Source organism: Cupressus sempervirens, chromosome 1 (assembly GCF_028749045.1).
Source record: "Cupressus sempervirens isolate cs-2001-9-10 chromosome 1, ASM2874904v1, whole genome shotgun sequence".
NCBI lineage: Eukaryota > Viridiplantae > Streptophyta > Pinopsida > Cupressales > Cupressaceae > Cupressus > Cupressus sempervirens.
This window is the reverse complement of record NC_143118.1, coordinates 824,627,836-824,648,197: the sequence shown is the minus strand read 5'-3', so window position 1 is coordinate 824,648,197 and position 20,362 is coordinate 824,627,836.

Here is a 20,362-nt window from a genome sequence, read left to right as displayed (position 1 = left end):
ATTGCTAAATCTATGATCTTGGTAATAACTGAAGAACTCATTTTGTATTGAGAAACTTGATAAACACAATAAAGCTTGGTTTACACTGATAATCACTAACTTGGTAGAAACTGCTTGGTGCAAATTGAATATTATTCCTGAAACTTGGTAGCAACTATAGAACTCAATAAAGCTTGAATTACTTGGTTAACACTATTAACTATACAATAAGCTTAGTAGCTATCAGCTATCTGATTAAGTGTGTGTCACTAATAAAAAACTTGACTAAAATGTCAACATATACAACTTGCCAATTTTTGGAGTTTATAAGTAGCAATTGAGAAAATGAAACATTCCAAATTCTTCATTAAAAGTTCTTGAAAATGTCTTCTAAAGTTGATTGGACATCAAGCCACTAAAGGTATTTCTTAAAAATATTTTTATATAAATTATATAATAAAGTTTATATAGTTTATTAGTTAGTAAAGATCAGCCCAGTATACTCCACATATTTAGAATTCAAGTAGCCAAAAAAATATTTACTGTCTTTATTGCCATCCTTAGTAGATGTGCTTCATTAGTTTCTCCTCTTGTTCCTTCTCTCTCTCTCCTTCTCATATTGTATGTTATTCCTCTTGTTTGTGAGGCTTGTCCTCTGTTGATCTGAATCCGTTTGGACTTTATGTATAATTTTTCATCTTACTATACTGAATACAAAAAAAAGAGGAATTTTCTATTGAATTCTAGCTTCCCTCTAAGAGATTTATCCTTGCATATTCACTTACGTGTTATTCTTTTACTAAAGATTCAAAAAAATGCAACAAATTAAGTAACGGCCTTGTCCCACCAAACCCAACAAGAATCTCCCTCTTTAGGTTTGAGAATATAAATCTTAACACCAAACATTATTGCACTAACATGTGAAGGAATTTTTCAGGTTTTATGTGTTAATTTTGAAAGCCAACTTTTAAATTTATTTTTTTCCATTCTTAATGAGAGTACACATGATTAAAAAATGGTTAGTCAAGAAATAGAGTATTTGAATTAACATAACATCCATAAAAAAATTGACCTAGGTGTAGATTAGGAGAGATAAAATATACCAAGTCTACTACAATCAATATGATGTTCTACCATTTTGAAATCACCCCAATAACCCAATCATCCTGAGGTAGATTTATAAACATCCACTACCAAAGTTCACATCTATCTTTAGAAATATTGGGAGAAAAAACCAACCAATACCCAATGGGTTGTCCATTGATAAAAGAGTGGGCCCAAACACAACTATGTAATGGTACTCTCCATTAATGACAAACTTACTTTACCAAGTAGCTAAACCAATATTTTCTACTTGTTTCTCTCTATAACATGTGGAAAAAAAGTCTCTCTATACATTTTAAAGAGAAGAACTTAGTCAAGAACCACTTAGTTTAAATTCATGGAAAAATCCCACATCAAATTTTTATTTAGAAATAATTTCTTTAACCTCATATTTATAATGAGGGAGGGAGATCCCTCTCACATTCTAAGATAAAGTTCAATACTTGATTAGGTAAGTTCATGAGGCTCTCTTCTTATAGAGAACATCAAAACAATTAGCAGTTATAATAGATTGATCAAACCTATTGTATCCTCTTCTTCATGTAGGAGACCTTTACCTTTGTCTCAAACTAGGAGGTGAGGCTTCAAGACTAACTGGTGGTGAGGGGGATCTATATCTCATATGACGAGGGTGTGTACCATCTTAAATTGTAGTAACTTCAATTTATGCTCTCTCTCTCTCTCTCTCTCACACACACACACACACACACACACACACACACACACACCCTCTCTCCTAGGTGAAACTAAGTTAGGATCTAACACAACCTTATTGATTTCACTTGTTCTCACTCAAAAGATGAGGTAGGATATAGTTTCTATGAATCCTCCTCTTTCTAGGCCTTATTTTCTTATTCTAATAATAATTTATCAATCCATGATGCACATTACATCTAGGCCTTCTGCAGCCTCAAAATCCTAGGTTACAAATTCAAGACTTTGGTCTCTTGGGGAATAGTTTGACCTAGATTGACTTCTTCTAAAATGAGTTGACCTATGTCAACTTATTTTCTAGTGACTAAGTAGTTTGGGCCTCATTCCTATTTCAAATTTCAAGTAATTCCTACTCACTACAGTCAGCTCCCATGGGAGTAATCTCCTAAATTCACTATAAAAAGAAATCAAAAGCCTCATTTAAACATGAATGGAAGCAAGATACAACAACATGTGGAACCCAATATGAAATAGACCAATTGAAAGGTGGAAGCTAATGAATGAATCTAGTTTTTTCATTGCAAAGTAAGATCTTCATCAACATTCTTTCCATTCAAGAATTCAATCACTACATAACACCATAAAGATGCAAGGGGATCATGAAGATGGGTATAGTAATTCAGCCATGGGGCTTGGTATAATTTATATGATATGATCAAATATGATCTTTTCCTTTTCATATTTTTGCACACATTTACATTTACAAGGAAATTTGCATGCTAGGGTTTCACTCATAGAGTAGATTATTAGTAGTTTCTAGCTCTTTTATATTCTATATCTACAATCTAGGGTTCATGAGCACTATATACACATAATGTTCTTTATAAAATCTATTCATGAAGTTGGAAATCACCAAAATAGGGAGTTGACTAAGGAAAACCCATTCATTGCCACCCAGAGACACCAATTATGTACATACTTGCAAGTTATCAAATTTACAATGATAAATCTTGAAACTTCTTGTCGAGACCTTTCCAAATAAGTTGGATTGAGTTTTTTATATGTTTTAGGATCTTTTCTATCTTCCCATAAAGTGTTTAAACACTTTAGCACCACACTAACCTATTCCTACAAGTATGAGAAAACCAACATTTTTAAAGCTATTTATCACGATTGTAGATTCATAGTCAAAAGTTCAATCATAGTACTCCACAAATATTAGAGAAAAAAGGTGCATTCCCTAACACATTTTAATGTATGTACTTTATCATCTATTTATCTTTTAGATAGACCAATTTTCATATCACAATTGGGTTGATTGCATAATTTAGTACCTAGACCTATCTTACATGTCTCATTTAATCAATTAGTTAAAATTTACATTTGCATTGAGTATCTTTAATCAATTCACATTGCATGAGAGAGATCTTGTTTGTGTACTTCCTTAATATGGAATGGGTTTAGTATTGGAATCACTTTATCTTACTTGGGTTTCACTAATATAACATAGGACATACTGAGAGCCTCTTTCTAGGCCATATTTCCAAATTTTAATCACAATTTATATTACTCCTAAGCCTTCTACAACCCTATAATTGTAGGTAAAAAATACAAGATCTGATCTTCTCAAGAATAGGTTGACCCAAGAGTGCCAATATTGATGTTAAATCATAGATTTGACAAACTTGAGTCAACTATTTTGTTTTCTTGAATTGTATGAAGTGTGTAAAAGATAACTATGATGAGTTGGACTGGTTGGTGGAACAAAATTCAAGGTAAACTATTTTGTGGCGAATGCAAAGAGGATTGAGGAAGAAGTTTCTAGAGGAGCCATATGGAAAAGTGGGTAGGTTAATTGTATCCTACCTAATCCTACCGAATCCTAAAATGGATGATTATGGTTAAACAAAAAAAGATCTTAAATCTCTATTTATAGAGAGAGCTAGTTAGAAGCAAAGGTTATCATTGTTGAGAACCTAAGGAAGACAAGAAGTCTAGGGTATTTGCTTCATTTAGTGGCTGAATAGAAGAGACTATTATTGGTAAGAAAAGAAAGAAGGCTTAATAGTATGAATGCTTGAAGGGTGAACAAGCTATCAGAGCTAAAGTGTGTGAAAGCCAAACAAAATGGATAATTGAAACATATATCTATAATCTACAAAGTGAGTTGTAATTTGTTATTAGATCAAGCCTTATTGTTACTTTCTAATCATTGTATCAGTCTAGGGTAAATCCTTTGGATTAAGGTTGACCTAAAATTAATTTGTAAATCATTTAATTGGGTGACATTCCAAGTGAATGGTCTAAAGTCCTCTAACAAGGCTCATTCCTAACAGGGTGATTGAAATCCTCTAACAAGGTCACATTTAACAATGTGTATTGTAACCTCTAACAGGGTTGGCCTTTCATAGGGCATCACTTCAAAAGAGTGAGAATAAGTAGCATGTTACTAGTAGTTTTTCCCAAATTGGGTTTCCACATAAAATCTATGTGTCAAATGTGTTATTGAATTTTTTATGTTTCATGTGTACATTTTTGCAAAGTTTTTTGACTTCGGACAATAACCTATAGAGTTTAAGTATTGTATGATCTAATGGATGCATGCATAATAAGGTTTTATGGATATGGGTTCACTAACTTGTGAAAAGTTTTATTTGTACATTTGGACCTTGGATAACTAATTCACCACACCTCTCAGTTATTCTAAAGAACTTCAAAAATTGGCATCAGAGCCATATGCTTAAGAGGACTAGTTTGAAGGTACTAGAAGAAAAAGATCAAGATGTCAAAAAGAGAGGTACCCCATCTTAACAAAGAAGTTTGATGAAGCTAAACCTAGGAGATCTTGTAGATCATGAAAAATCTACCATCATCATTGAGCATGTTGATCCTACTAGAGCCTTAATTGCTAATGATCTAAAAAAAAGAACACAATCTAATAATGTTGGAGATTGCCTTGACCCTAAGTTATGCTGAGCTTGATGAAATAAAGGATTATGATTCTACAAAGAAGATGTGGGATACTCTACACACCATTTATGGAGGAGACACAAATGTCTTAAGAGCCAAATTTGAAAGTCTTAGAGGTAAATTTGATGATATGAGAATGCAAGAAGGTGAGAATGTTGCTCAATATTGCTCTAGAATAAAAGATATTTTTAATGCTATAAGAGGATCTAATGGTATTATTGATGATGATACTATATTTAGTAAAGTACTGAGAATACTACTACCCATCTATGCCATTAGAGTTTCTACCATACAAGAACTGAGATGAATACTAGGTTCAAATTTGAGTATGGAAGGTTTGGTAAGTATGATCACTGCCTTTGAGCTCTCTAATTTTGATAATTTCAAACCTAACAATGTTGAATTTTCTTTTAAAGCTAAGCTATCATTAAAGGAACCTAAGGACAAAAAGAAAAAGGTCAAATATGTTTCTAATAATAGTGACACAAATGAGGAGGATGTAGAACATCTTGAAGCACTGCTAGCAAGGAGATTTTACAAAGCAAAAGGAAACTTCAAAGGTAAGTTTCTTATCATGTGTTTCAATTGCAATGAGGTTGGTCATATTGCTGTTATATGTATAGAGAAGAAGAATAATAGAAGTGGAGACAAATACAAAAGTAAAAGAGATGCAGGCAACAAAGATTACAAAGACAAAGGCAAGAAGTCTTGCTACATTGCAAAGGAGGAAACTAGAGATGGATTTGATGATCATGAAGATGAAGTGGTGTATATTGCAATAAGGATGATTTTTATGAGAATGAGGCAACTACACTAGTGTTTTATGTGAACAACAGTGATAGATGGATCATTGATAGTGGGTGTTCACATCATATGATTGGAGATAAAAGTAAGTTTATTACCTTGAATTATTATGATTGAAATAGTGTAAGGTTTGGTAATGATACACCCTATATAATACTAAAAAAATGATCTATCAAACTCATAGAAAATATTTTGTGTGACAATGCTTACTATGTTGAAGGACATAACTATAATTTGTTGAGTGTGTCACAATTGAATGGTTTAGGTTGCAAGGTTGAGTTTGAGAACATGATAGCTGAGATCTATGACATTGATGGGAAATTAATCTGAACAGGTGATCAAACTAGAGGTAATGTATTTTATCTTGATATGAGTGATGATACTTGTCTTGTTGTAGAATTTGATGATGTGTGTTTATGGCACAAGAGATTATGTCTATTGGAAATATAGATGGAGTAACTGAGAGGGGGGGTGAATTAGTTACCACAAAAATAAATCCATAGATCCCTAAGATATCTTATAAACTTAGTTACTGCTTTCACTCGGTAGCCACATAGAAAAATGTTGTAACTCAATAGATGTATGTTAACATATTAAGCATTCAAAAAGATTTAACATGCATGCATAAAATAAATAACATCAACACAAGAGACACCAGATTTAACATGGAAACCCAATATGAGAAAAACCAACAAGTAACGCTACTAATTTTCACTCTTTTGAAGTGAGCCCTATTAGGAGCCAACCCTGTTAAAGGTTACAAAAACACACTATGATGTGTGACCTTGTTAAAGGATTAAATCACCCTGCTAGGAGTGGCCTTGCTAGAGGACTTTAGAACAATTCAATAGAATTGTCATCTTGTTAGAGGATTTACAAAAATGGTTGTTAAACCAACTCTATTAAGAGATTTAGGAAATCACTGCTACAATGATGAAAAAGTAACAATGAAGTGGCCTGAATGAGATGCAACTGAACTTTGTTGTTATAGATCTCTGTTCTACTTCACTAAATCCTCTCTGATTGAATACACCTTTGCTGCTCCTCAAGGATATCTGATCCTCCATCAAAATTCGCTCACACTTTCCTCTTCACACAATCAACTCACTTGCATGCTCGTTCATTCATTCATCCATTCATCATACTTATGAATTCACAACTTGACCTTTTATTTATACCTTAAAAATTATCCAGTCAACTCATTTACAAGTTACAATTACCAATAATCATTACATCAGTTAGCTACATTCATTACATGAAATAATTATACTTTATTTCCCAAAAAAATGAAATCCTTCATTGGCCGACCTTGCTCGATAAACACTACGAACTCTACAAAATCCTTTGGAGACTGAGTGAACTTGGTAAACATTGACTTTCCTTCATTGACCTTGTGAACTCAATAGAAACTAACTTTTGTCACATAAACCTTTGATGCTCAAGTGAGCTCGGTAGAAACTGTTTGCACAAAGTATATTCAGGAACACTTGGTAGACTCTGTAATTTGCTTTCCTGACCAACTAAGCTTGGTAGACTCTGATTCACTTTGCTAACCAACTAAGCTTGGTAGACTATGTAATTTTTTTTGCTGATCAACTAAGCTCAGTAGGCTCTATCTAATAACTGATATGACATTTGTGTAACATCAAAGACAACACACAATTGAACAATTGTATCCAACATTCTCCCTCTTTAGCATCGATGGCAACACAACATGTCATAGTAGATGAAATTTGAAAACAAGTCTTTTTCAAATAGAATATTTCTCGCTCTTAGATTTTAAGCCACAAACTTCTCAAATACAGTAATCTCCCTCTATGAAGGAATTACATAGCTTCTTTTCAAACAATTTCAAATTTTATAAAGATATGATAGTATAATCTCCCTCTTTGACAACACATGCCAAAGATAACACATACCAAATGAGTAGCAATGTACATTAAGTATTGATTCATATGCAATGTTTCTAAAACTATGTTGCATCAACTAATAGATCTTCAACTTGATTCCTGTTGATGCATCACTAAAAATTCATTTTAGTGAGCTTTAGATAGGGGAATGACCCCTAACTTACCTTTTAGATACAAGAATGCATCCTTAGGTAATGGCTTGGTGAATATGTTAGCAATTTGTTCTTTTGTATGGACATATTCCAATCTAATCTCCTTATCCTACACCAATTCTCTAACAAAATGATATTTTATTGCAGTGTGCTTGGTTTTTGAATGCATCACTAGAATTTTAGATATGTTGATTGCACTTGTATTGTCACAGAACATAACAATAGGTTCTTTGATTTCCACCTTCATACCTTCCAATAACTATTTGAACTAAACAATATTAGAAGAGTTTACTACTACTACAACATACTCTGCTTCTGCTATAGATTGGGATGTACAATTTTAATTTTTAGTTGTCCAAGAAATCAACCTCTTTCCAAGAAAGAAAGATCCTCCACTTGTGCTTTTTTTGTTATCAATATTTCTCGCCGAATCTGCATTAGTAAACACTTTCAAGTCCAGATTACCTCCAAATTTGTACCATAATCCATAATCTTTAGTGCCTTTCAAGTATCTCATGATCCTTTTGATTGCCATCATGTGATTTTCTCTTGGTTTTGCTAAAAATCTTGCAACTATACCAACTGCAAGAGCAATATCTGGCCTTGTATTAACTACATATTGCAACTTTCCAATCATTGATCTATATAATATTTGATCTACCTCCTTTGATTCATCATCCTTGGTAACCTTTAGTCCAGTGCACATAGGAGTTCCAACTGGTTTACAATCTTCCATCCCAAACTTTTTGAGTATCTCCTTGATGCATTTAGATTGAGTGATGTAGATACCATTCTTACTCTGCTGAATTTGAATACCAACAAAGAATTTAATCTCACCAAACATTGACATTTCAAATTCCTTGTTCATTTTCTCTAAAAATTCTTTGCATAGATCATCATTTCCTATAAACAAAGTATCATCCACAAATATTTTTACCAAAACAATCTTGTTATCTGGTCCTTCCTTGATATACAAGCTACTGTTATCATTAGTTCTCTGAAAACTAATTTGAATAAGATAGTTATGCAATCTTTCATACCATGCTCTAGGGGCTTGTTTGAGACCATACAATGTTCTATGTAATTTGCAAACCATGTCCTTCTTTTCTAGATCAACAAAACCTTCAGGCTACTCAATGTATACTTCTTCATCTATAATACCATTAAGAAATATAGATTTGACATCCATTTGATATACCTTAAATCCTTTGTATGCAACATATGCAAGTAAGGTCCTGACACCTTCCAATCTTGCAACAAGAGAAAAAATCTCTCCATAGTCTATTCCTTCTTCTTGATAGTAGCCTTTACATACTAGTCTAGCTTTGTTCCTTGACACCTTACCATCTTCATTCAACTTATTTCTAAATACCCACTTAGTTCCAATCACATTTTTATCTTTAGGCCTAGGTACAAGAGTCTATGTTTTGTTCTTCTCTATTTGCTCTATCTCTTCATTCATAGGCTCAATCCAAATTTCATTTTCTAATACATCTTTGAAATTTCTAGGTTCAAAATTAGCAAGTAAACAAGTACCTTTTAGCTTACTTCTTGTCATAGTACCTTCAGATTTGTCTCCAATGATCAAATCTAGAGCATGATGTCTCCTGACATACTTGGCTAACATAGGTTCCTTGCATTTTGAATGAATTGCATTTTCATCCTTTTGCATTTCAACTTTAGGTTCTAGCTACTTTGTCTACTTCTTAGGTCCTTCAGAGTCAATAGGCATTGGCTCAGTAGCATCTGAATGTGACTTAGGTTCCTGTAGCTTGGTTTGAACTTCTTACAACTTGGTGACTGAAAACTTGGGAGCAAAAGTTTCCTGATTGACAGATGTGTCTGGCACTGTATCAGGTTCAATGAAAAAAAAATCTCCTATAATCTTCTAGTTCCTTTTTTCTTTCTTCTTCATTCCTTTTTGCAAACTCATCAACTTTTACATGTGAACTTTCTATGACTTTGTGACTGGACAAATTCAAACATCTATATTCTTTACTCTTGCAAGAATATCCCAAAAATATTCCTTCATCACCCTTCACATCAAATTTACCTTTTCTAGATTCTTTTAGAATATAACATTTAATTGCAAATACTTTTAGGTAACTTACATTAGGTTTATAGCCATACCATAACTCATAGTGGGTATTGAATGAGTCATTCTTCAACTGTACTTGATTCAAGGTATGAACTGTAGTGCTAATAGGTTGCTTCCAATATTTGATAGCAATGTTCTTTTCAATCATTGAAGTTCTTGCACAGTCCATGATAGATCTATTCCTCCTTTCAGCTATTCCATTTTTCTCAGGAGTTCTACATGCTGATACTTGTCTTTTGATTCTTCTTTCAATGCAAAATTTATTGAACTCATGGGAGATGAATTCACCACCTCTGTCTGACCTCAAGCATTTCAGTCTTTTCCCTATTTCTTTCTCTACTCTGGCCAAATACCATTTGAACATCTCAAATTCTTCTAATTTCTCTCTCAGATACATGACAGTCATCATTCTAGAGTAATCATCAACAAAAAGAATGAAGAACTTTTCTCCAGTATAGCTTTCAATTCCAATAGGTCCACACAAATCAGTATGCACAATTTCCAAAACTTTTTTAGATTGATAGTTCTTACTTTTAAAGCTAGTCTTTCCCATCTTACCAATTTGAAAATTCTTGCATAGACCAACATTAGGTTTTTTTATACTAGGAATGCCTCTTAATTTCTTGAATTTGCTTATTTTCACTAGATTATCAAAGTTCACATGACATAACCTTCTGTGCCATAACCAACTTTCTTGACCTTGAGCAATAAAGCATGAACATTCACCAAGTTCAAGATAGAATAGGTTCCCTTTTGTTTGTTTTCCTGATCCAATCAATTTTCTTTTGTCATCTAGTAGTCTTGTTTTTCCATGTATGAATTCCACTTTGAATCCAATATTGACTAGCTGTGCCACACTCAACAGATTGTGTTTTAGACCTTCAATCTAATAGGCACTATCACATACAAGCTCTTTGGTTAGTGAGATTCTTCCTCTTCCTTTTATGCAACAAGATTCATTATTACCAAACCTCACACTACCACCATCATAGTCTTCAAATTTTTCAAACTTAGTTTTATCACCAGTCACATGATGAGAGTAACCACTATCTATGATCCATGTATCATTTTTGCTCACATGAGAGATAAATGCCATTTTATCTTCCTCATCATTATTAGATTCATCTTTCACAAAAATGTAAACAATTTTATCTTCACCATCATCAAAATCATTAGAATCTTTAGCCATGAAACATGTTTTATGGTTGATTGTGATAGAGTGTATATCCAGGTAGTTAGGCCTAGAATTGCATGGGTGAAACCTCTTCCATATGAGGTTAACATTGATGAAACCAAAGATATCATTGAAGCACTGGTGAATGAGCCAGTAGATCCTAAGCAACCTATTTTTGGAACTTATGAAGAAGTCAAAGCTAGAATTGAGCTTGAAATCAAGCTATCCCAGGCTATAAGCAAAGGCAAGAGGAAGGTTGGCAAGTTGAAAACTAAAAGTGCCCCTCTCATGCTTGTTGAGGGACAAGGATAGGATGAAGAAGAATTAGAAGAAGAAGAAGAGCAAGAATCTAAAAAGGAGGAAGAGCTAGTGAAAAAGAAAGGCAAGGTAATCATTACTATTGGGCGTTCATTTTGCACGAGGTCAACGACAGGAATCCATAGTGTAATTCCTCTCTTGAAAAGAAAATATTTTAAGGGATCCACTCCAAGGTTCAGTGTTTGTCTTGTGATGTACCAAAATCCACTCAGTAGAAGATAAATGTGAATGTTCATGAGGAGGCCTTTGCTGGTTCCAAAAACTCTTTTACCTTGGAATCAAGTAAAATTTGTTCATTGTTTCAAAATATCACACCAAAAGAACAATATTTTTGTATTTTCTATCTTTCAATGAATGCAATTCTAACAATGCAACTACTATGAGGTCCTATTGTAACAGGGGGTTAGCAAAGAAAATAATGAAACTAAAAGCAAATGACATGAAATCAAATAACTTGAAAGTGAAATTCCTAAACAGAAATAAGCTACAGAACACAACATGCTGTGAGTTAAACCTTTGAAGAAATCAGTAGGAAACCAATGAAAATAGGAGCAATGCTTCCTAGAATCCACTGATGCAATCGTCGGTGAGAATCTGTAACAAATCGAATGATGTTTCACTCTTCATCAAATTGCAAGGCCACGGAAAGTGCGCTCATGCGAGACAAAAAGCTATGTAGACACAATCGGGTGATCTCTTCTCAAGCTCATTATGTCAACAAAATTCATATATCTGTAGCAAACACCAGAACTAAAAGATCGCACAACCAGAAACAATGCAATAAACCTTTGGCTCAATCACGATCTCATGAATAAATCCACAAAATAATGACACATTCAGGCAAGAATAACTACACTCCGAATGCTAGCACCAAAAGCATAATTTTATTGCATAATAATGGTGGCCCTCTTTACATTTTACAATGGGGTATGAGAAATCATCTCCTCAATTTGTGTTGAGAGTGAGAGATATCTTAATGCAATAAAATGCTTTTAAAACATTAAAACAAACTAAATATATACAAAATGGTAATCTACCTGGTGCTTAGAGGGACTCCATCCATATTTTATTCATTAATTGGATGCATGAGCCCTTTACATGTCAAAAAAAATGAAAACATGAGAGAGAAAGTAGGAGGAAGCCATCAGTCAAAGTAGAAGTGCATGGAGATGCCCAAAATAGAAGCTGGCCCTTCACTTGATGTGTGTCGGAGTTAACTTGCCATCAAAATTTGTTTCCAATGCATGGAAAGTGCTATTTTTGAAATTGGCAGTCAACTGTCGGTGCACCTCTAAATTGCAGAGCTTCATGAAAATGTGGAGCTATGGACCTGCGAAGTTGCAGACCTGTGGAGCTACAGACCTTGACTGAGTCAAAAATCTCAAAAATTTTCTAAGTGTCAAAATTGAAATTCTGGCATCTGGGTTTTGTTCATCTTCATCCTAAAGATATGTTTGGATATTTGCCCTTGAATTTCTCTATAGTCTCAGTAATCTTAGCAGCATCAGGAAGATCCAAAGCCTCATACTTATCTTTAACCTTCTGTCTGTAGTTGTCCACCTCAATTCGAGTTTCTACAAAATCCCCAAGTTTGATCCTCAATTTCCTGGGAAGGCTATTGTATACATTCCGTTACCTGTGCCTCTTTTGATGGCTCATCAGTAACCCTTGGTTCTGGTTCTTCTTGTAATGATGATTCCTTCTGAACATGTTCCTCTGAACTCGGAGGTGGAGGTGTCACTGAAACCTTATCTGCCATCATAGCTAGAGGTGAAGATGGGGGTGTTAGATGAGGACCTTGTGTCTCAGGTGGCATCTGCATCCAATCTTGCTATTGAGATTCACTTGTAGGAGTATCTCTAATCTTATCTCCAACCAATTCTGTACCCACTAGCATGAAATCAAAATTTGGAATGGAGAGAATATCATCACCTAGCTCTCTTTGCTCATTCACCCATCGTTGTACTTCGTCCTCCGACGAAGAGAGCTCTACTATTTCAGCTTGGGTGGGTGGTGGGGTATTTGTGACATTCTTCTTTCTTTCCAATTTTGTAGCTTTGGCAAGTCAAGTTCTCCCTTGTAGGGGCACTTGCTCTTCCTCCCCATCTGACTCTATTTCATCCTCATCTGATTCTTCCTCGAGAATGGTTTCAGGAACAGATGGATTAGGAACTAATCTTTTATGAACTCTCTTCCTTTTGTTCATTCTAACCTTGACCCTTCTTTGCTTCTATGGAACCATAGGAGAAACAAGCTCTTGATGTATAAAAGGAATGGATGTCTCTGGAATCTCTCCCTCCTCTTGTTGGCTTGATAAAATAGGAGGCAATGGAAAATCAACTTGGATATGAGAAATCCCAGAGTCCTAGGGGTCCTGGGGAGTAGATTCATGTTGCTACAAAGGGGCCTATTCTTCAACATGCTCTGTCTGGATCCTCTGAGGAGAGGCTCTCTTCCTCTCTTTTTTCTTCTTTTTTGGTGGATGGTAATATCCCACTGGATGATCAAGCTGGTAGACCATTTCTGGCCTGATAGGAGACTGGAGCGCAAAGATAGGAACTGTGACTTTCCTCCCCTTTACCTTTTCTGGGCGAGCATGTATATGGAATACCATTGTATCCGAAATTGGATCAAGTGGAAAGGGTTTCTCGATCCAACTCTTTGTCAATCTGATGACATGTCTTGCTCGATGATTAATATCATCTCCTTCCTCTCTATCAATTTCTGAATTCAGAATGGGCCTCTCGCCAACTTTATCTGTATTGAATAAGGGATCTAATAGCTCCTGCGAATCTTGTATCCTTATCTCATTCGGGATGGTCAAATGGAGAGCCTTTTGTGCTAAATACAAAGTCATTCTGCAATAGTCCCTGATATGGACATCATAGTCATTTGTGGCATTCATCCAATGATCTTCAATGACATCCTCGTGGTAGAACTCTTTTCTTGCCAAATTTTCCACTTTACCAACACTATCAAAGAATGGCCGGGGAGAGTTATATTCCTCAAGAGGATAGTTCTCCCACTCCCACTCGAAGGTCAAGATATCCTGCTTTCTCTTTACTTGGTATACCCCTATTACAAAAGGCCAATCCCAACAAGGCCTTCGTTGTTTCTTGATCCTCTCATAAGCTGACTCAATCTGTTGAGAAATTTCCATCAGAACCAACTTATCACTTGGGTACCTTGGGAGCTTCTTTGGATGGATAGATGCACCACCAACCCGAATGTATGTGAATGTTCGAAACTAGATAAAATATGCACCAAGAGCTATGATTTGTGCCTTGGCCTCATCAGATAATCTCTTTCCATAGTCGCCTTCGATGAATCAAATGATGGCAAAGATAAAGGCATCATTCACAATCCGGTACTCTTTGCTTTGCAGTGAGAGCTTTTTCTTAACTAGCTGAGGATAAAATATATACGGCCATTCATTAGGATCCTACATACTGCCCCTTTTGTACAACCTGGGATAGTCAGTGGCTCTCGCTGCAAGTAGATATATCACATAAGAAGTCATATAGAACTTCTTCTTGTCCTTTATTGTCCGCAACTGATCACACAAGTTCTCACTAAGTGTGGTAGCCCAATCCAGTGGCATCTTTGCATGTCTGATGGTTTCAATGAAGTTAACCATGAATGGAGCGAGATGACCTACTGCAGGCAATCCCATAACTTTTCTCAGGAGAGTGATTGAATATCCAATGTCATCCCTCATATATCCTCGAGCCATATCTACTTTGCTGATTGTCTTTCCTCAAGATGGATTCTCAATGAAGTATGAGGAATATATAATGTCTATGGCCTCTTGGTGATGATCCTTATGCCACCTCTCAGCTGCTTCATATGAAATCCTGATAAACTAATCAGCTCTGGGTAAGTGAAAGACTCTCTCGATATTATCAGGTCATAGATCCAAGACTACTTCCCCAGTGACACTCTTTACCACCCTTTCCTCGGGAACAAAATGTCAGGATAAGGTCATGATCAATTCAGCTGACTGAACAGTCCCAGGATGTGATGCTGCATTTACCAATCCAGACCATATTAAGGCGAATCTCAAAGAAGATCTTTCAGTTGGGTTGTTACAAACTCTCAAAAATTCTCTCAAGTTCGTGTGTCCAAGTTCTGTGTCTTTGATCTTAGAGTGTTCATTGTGCAATTGTGACTTCAAGGTTATGCCTTGAAACTTGTATACGACTGGCTTTGCTATTGATCCGAATGTGGACTCCATTTGATTATATTACTTGCACGTCACAAAAAGAAAAAATAATTAATTACTGGATACATAAAACACATTAAAAAAAAAAATGATACTCAAAAACCAATTTTTAGTTTACTTGTGATTTTTCTTTTCTTTTTTTTTTTTTTCTTAATTTTTTAATTTTTTGGATTTTTTTGAATTTCAAAACAAATTTAACTCTAAAAAAATAAAAAATGAGGATGCATGGCTCTTATTTCAGCACGTGCGGCCATGTTTTGAAATGGGCGGTGCTTTATGTTTAGGCGCGGCCGAGCTTGCCCTTCTCTTTTGGGCGATGCATCTTGGGTGCGCCGCTAGGCATGGGTGGCACTGCCAGAGGGTTTTGAATGATGGCACAACAGAGATGGGCATGGCGGACCAAGGCGGTGGCAGGAATTTCAAATGGTGGCGCGAGCGCGCGCAGAGTTTCAAAATGGGTCTTGCATGGCTTGTTTGTTGCACCCACGCACTTACCACCACGCGCCTTGTGTTTATTGCGCCTGTGACTTTTGACATCACGCGACTGCACCTTGTCCCCAGCCTGGCCTTTGCGCGGCCTACATTTATTGGACCGCAACTTTTTTTTTAGGCCCGTGCACCCATTTTGGTTTTGAAAGCTTGTGCCCATGTTTTTGATGTGCCGCGGGGGGTCAATGCATGTGCATCGCGAACATGTGATGTGCAGCGAGGGGGGGTTTATACCCCCTGCATGCCAAGCCAAGTGCGGTAAGAAATCCAGACTGCCACAACTAGTGGTGTGTGTGTGTGATAGAGTAATACTTGCTCGCGACACAAGAAATGCCTGCGTGTGCATACAATATGGGTGCGCGAAATAATATGTGCACGCCGCACATAAAATATGCTCGCGCGATGTGTCATTACCTTTTTTCTCCTCACTCTCCTTTGCGCAATATGAAAAAAAAATGAGTTGCTCTCCTTTGCACGATATGGAAAAGAAAAATGAGAGACCAAGGTTAAAAGGGGACCTTTATAGCTGTCCCGTGCGCCAAGCCTGATTTTTTGAGTTTTTTTTTTTTTTGAAATTTTTTTGACTTAGATAATCTAACTAATAAACTAATTCTCTTCTCTCGACTCTCGAAATGAGAATCCGGAGTCGAAAAAAAAGTTTGGGGGTCCCCATTCCGGACTCGAAATGGGGTGTGTGTTGTGAATACCACAACAATTACCAAGCCACCCAAAGCCTCCATAGCTATATTTATAAGAAGATCTAAAAGGAAAGGAGAAAGTGAAGTATTTCTTATTAAGCCTCCTCCCACATTTCAAGAAAGACTTAATCAATTGAGAGTAAGTGTTGTAATTAATAACTTCAAAGCACCCAAGTATGAATCTAGGACTCTAGTAGAACAAAAGGAAGTTGAAGATCTAATCATGGACAAACTAAGAAGATGAAAATTATCTCTTGATCAGTTTGCTTCATAAATCCCTACAGTATTATTAGCCAAAGTCAAGGTTAGGTGGCAATTAGTTGAGTAGATAGCTAAAGACATATTTGAGAAATCCTTGAGAAAACTGCTACCAAATCTTTCAAATGCAGAGGTTAAGGAAGCTATGAAAAAAAATGGAGAAAAAATGATGATGAGATTTCATACTTGTCTAATTTTGGTAAAAGAAATTGAGCATGTAGTCGAGGATGCCACATCTATGTGGGAAAACATCTATCATCTAAACAAACCTAGTGATGATATAGTAGAGATCAAGGATTATGATGATGATAGTGACAATGAAGAAGATAACACTCCATGTGTCACTTTTGATGTTGAGGACTATCAGGCATTAAAGAATGATGGTGAAGAGAAAGAGAAAGAAGCTGAAGAGGAAGATAAGGAAGGAGATGAAAAGAATGATCTAGTGAGAATAGAAACACAAGTCATAGCCTCCCTTCCTCATTCTCCACCTAAAACTACTACATCATCAGGGTTGGAGATAGCTTCAACAAATGTGACTGTAGCTACAATAGACACATCATCTATTCAGCCATTATTTGCTACCTCATAGCTCTAGGTATTTGCAATGGAAGTGTCTACCATTTCATCTACCAAGCTACAACCTTCTTCATCGGCTCTCGAGTCAACAACATTAGCTGCACCCAGTTCTACAATTTTCTCAACTTCAATTGTAGCATGTACAATAAGTTTATCATCATGATCTACAATTTTGTCTACTAAAGATTTGATAGTACCAACTTTTGGTTTAGTTAGTTCTTCTATTGTAAGTACTCTAGTTTGTGTTGCACCTATTGTTATTTCAATTTTGGGTAGCACATTAGTTTTGGATTTAGTTAGCACTTCTTTTACTTTTCCTTTAGTTGGACCCATTCAAGTTTTTACTGCAAGTCTAGCTATCTCTACAATTGTTTCTATTCCTAAGTCCAAGATAGTAAGGTCAGAAGTAGAACCAAAGACACCCCTAAAACTTCTACTTACTGGTAAGGAAATTGATGAAGACATTGATTTGGACAAGGAAATTATAATTCCTAAGTTGGATTTGGATACTACTACAGTTGATGAAATGAGACTGGTTAGTCAGCTTTTGGAGCAAAAGGCAAGGCAGAAACAGTTAAGAGCTGAAAGAGATAGAGAGTTCACAATAATTGAGAATGCTAAGAATACAATAACATAAGCTATAGGTGTTGATGTGGATTCATATCAACACATTTTGCTACAATTGGAAGAAGCAGTCAATAAGTTCAATGAGGATACATCTAGCCAAGAAAAGCTTATTGAGAAGGCAGAGAAAAAGTTTGATACTAAAATACTTGAGCACATTGCTATAAACCAAGTTGAAATATCTTCAATTCTATGCAATCTTGAACATTCTTTTTCCAATGTGACATTACTTTTTGCTAAGCTTTGTGATGTTAGTGAGTATACCAAGGAGATCAAGGAGAAATTGAATAAGATTGATATTGATATGAAGGCTAGTGCTCAAAGGCTACAACTTGACCCTAGTTCAAGCTCAACACATCACATCTAGGTAAGATTTTTGTTAGATATGTAGGTAGAATGCTAAGAGAGGAAGCCAGGATTAGGTCCACACTAATAGATATCCAAAACATGATCCTTCCAGTTATGGACTAAATATAGAAACATATTGCATATTCAGAAACATTGGTCGAAGATAACAATTTTTCTATTGAAGATCATATGATTGAACTTTTAGCAAAAGTTCAAGTGGCACTCTCCACTTGCAAAATTTTGCAAGACAACTGGGATAAAACTTTAGCTCTTATTCTCAAGGTACACTCTAAATTTATCTCACATTTTGGTGTCTCTATTTGAATATATTGCATAACTCTTTGGCATTATTGTCAAAAAGGAGGAGTAAGAGATCATAAGAGACTTGTGGAGACAATAAGGGAGAAAATAGATTGATATATGTATAGAGAGACTATGTATATATTATGTCATATGTATGGGGGAGATATGTACAAATGTATATACAACAACTTTACAAAGATCAATTTTGAAAAATAAAAAATCAGTATGTTAGTGTACATAAGGCTCATAAGTGTTTTTGTCACTAATGCCAAAAGGGGAGATTGTTGGCATTATGTTATATTTTTCATTAGTGATAACACTTAGTGGTTGCCAAGTAAGTTCACTCAGTTAAGTAGTTCATACCAAGCATTCCAGTTGCTACTGAGTGAGTGTGCAATCCATAAGTGTTTATCGAGCTTCACATGTCTACCAAGTCATCAATTTGTGTGATGAGAAGCCAATGTCTACCAAGTGATGGATGTGTAGTGTTTAGTGAGTGAAAGAAAGGTAAAAAAAGGATTCAATATCTACTGAGTAACACTATATCTACTGAGTCTCCAATGGTTATTGAGTTCGAAGCTACATTATGTAATTAGTATGGACTGAGCTTCTACTTCTACCAAGTGCATGACGATGCTGAGTAATGCAATGGATGTTGAGTATCAGAAGGTCACCAAGTCAGCTATTCAGAACCCAAGTTTCTACTATTTGGCTGACTTAGTAATATTTTGTTTTGTACTGGTGTGTTTCTAGATTCGATTGTGTTAATATTTTTACCATCAATCTTAACACAATCGAATCCAGAAACACACCAGTACAATATAATGGATTGTGGAAATTTGTTCTCTTTAATATTTTGTTTACTTGTGTCTTAGCTGACCTTGTAATTGTAAATATTGGAATGGTATATATGTAATGTATTATATCATTTGAAATGTATGGAAGTTCATAAGAGTATAAAGCAATGGATATGTAATGTTTTGAGAAGAGTGAAAGTGAATCAGCAACATAGCAGAGTATTCAACAAGGTCTACAAGGAGCAGTAAAGTTATATCAATCACAAGAGGTGATCTGTACTTCAAGGATCTAATCAACAATCAAGTTGTAAGTTAGATCTGTTAGTCCTTAGATTGTTTTGACATTTGAGTGTCAACACACTTAATCACTTTTTGTATTTAAATCAAGTACACCATGTATGCCAAGCCACAGTGTGTGCCAAGCTAGTATTTCAATAGGTGCTGAGTGACTTTAGGTGTCGAGCAGTATATAAGTGCCAAGTGATATATAGGTGTCGAGTCATAGTTGATGCCGAGAAAGTTAGAATGATTCATATGCCAAGTGAGCCAGAATCATATATGTGCCAAGCAAGTCAGCATGATTTATATGCCGAGTGAGCCAGAATCATATATGTGTCGAGCATTAGTAGTCCAATATGTGTCGAGTCATGCAGAATCAACATATAAGTTTGTGCCCTCATAAACTTAGATGTAAACCACTTTTGGAGCTGACATAGAGAGATTTCAAAAAAGAAAAAGGATAAGGATGAATCATTTACATTCCCTATACAATCTGTGTGCAGCCAATCATAAAAATAGAGAAGGCATGCAACCAATAAAAAAAATGCAAGGTATGAGCAAAAATTTGAGATTCAATGTGAATTGTAGATCCATACCTAACC